This window comes from Octopus bimaculoides, chromosome 27 (genome assembly GCF_001194135.2).
Source record: "Octopus bimaculoides isolate UCB-OBI-ISO-001 chromosome 27, ASM119413v2, whole genome shotgun sequence".
NCBI classification, from domain to species: Eukaryota; Metazoa; Mollusca; class Cephalopoda; order Octopoda; family Octopodidae; genus Octopus; species Octopus bimaculoides.
The window spans coordinates 17,001,847-17,003,255 of record NC_069007.1 but is presented as its reverse complement, the minus strand read 5'-3'; the positions used below and the strand labels follow the sequence as shown (position 1 = coordinate 17,003,255).

Below are 1,409 nucleotides of genomic sequence, written 5' to 3'. Positions count from 1 at the left end.
AAAAAAAAAAAAAAAAGTAAAGACAACAGCTATATTCCTAACTTGGTCATTACAAATGATAGGTTTCAGATGACTTGCAGCCAAGATATTATAGACAATTTATCGGTACAAATATGATCGACTATGTTATTAAATATAACCAAATATATTTCTATTCACTAAATACAAGAAATGGAAAAGATTAAGTAAAAGGTTCCAAAAGAATTCAAAAAATATGTAATATTTTAACTTTTAAAGAAACATCAATATAGAAAATAAAACAGGAACTGGTACTGGCTCATTTATAATCAATAATAGAGGTAGTCACATATAGCTACTTGACTCCTCTACACACTTTTATATAAAAAAAAAAAAGGTGTGCAAAGTGTATGCATGAAAGAGAGCAATTATTTAACACCCATTACTATTACTAGGAGGCAATGCGTGCTATTTTTTTTTTAATCTGAAAGACTCTACATGAAGCCAAAATACCAATTGTCCCAATAGAACACAAGAAATGTACTAAGTGTCAAATATTCACTTTAATGAAGTTTATATTTGAAGAGCATCAAATGTGTTGGAGAGTTCCAAGGGCAAGAGTTGATAGATTTCATATGAAAAATGAAGTTCAAGTGAACATCCTAATATTCTATTCAGTTTTATTGAAAAGAACCGAATTAGATGGCTTCTTGGTATAGCCAATAGAAAAAAACCCACAGGGGTTTTATACCAAGATCATTTTTACACTGTGATAAGAAAGATATCACAGAAACAAAATATTGAATTACAAAATTTTGATTTAAAGCTGTATTAAAATACATGAGAAATTTGTAGGATAAATAAATTGAATGCGTATAATAGGAAATGTTTGTACAGTATGTGCCAAATCTATTTTACTGAAGTTGTTTTGTATTAGCGGTACACAAGTGGAGAGTTGATACAATTTTACATATAGAAATGGGATAGCATAAGTGAATGAGTTTCACTTTGGTAAATTGTCCTGGAGAAACTCACTAAGAAAGTATATCTGAGATTACTCAAATAGCAATTGATATATGGCCTAGAACTAGCATTGTAAACCAGGTTTAAATGAATGCTATATATATCACGAGATTAAACATTGTCAAGTGAAGACTGAATCCAACATGAGTCTACCAAGACAACTATCATAGATTCCACACATGATCTGAGTTGATGCTTATGTCGAAATACTATAAGCCTAACTGAAGTGGGGGGAAAAAACAAACTTTTCTTTACATCAAGTTCAGCAGCTTGGATTTGGTCAACACATACAAATCAATAAACACTATTTTAAAATAGATTTCTTGTTAAACAAATCCTAGGTAATTATATGTGGAGATGAAGCTGGAGTTTATTTTTCACAATACTATAAACACAATTATGAAAACTGACCAAAAATGGTCAGGATT

The 1,409-nt window shown here is 30.0% G+C and overlaps 1 protein-coding gene across 1 annotated transcript in view; it reads right to left on the bottom strand.

Moving 5' to 3' along the window:
* The window catches only part of LOC106881973 (non-POU domain-containing octamer-binding protein), a 9,424-nt gene that overhangs the window by 4,193 nt on the left and 3,822 nt on the right, over positions 1-1,409 (bottom strand). The window lies entirely within an intron of this gene.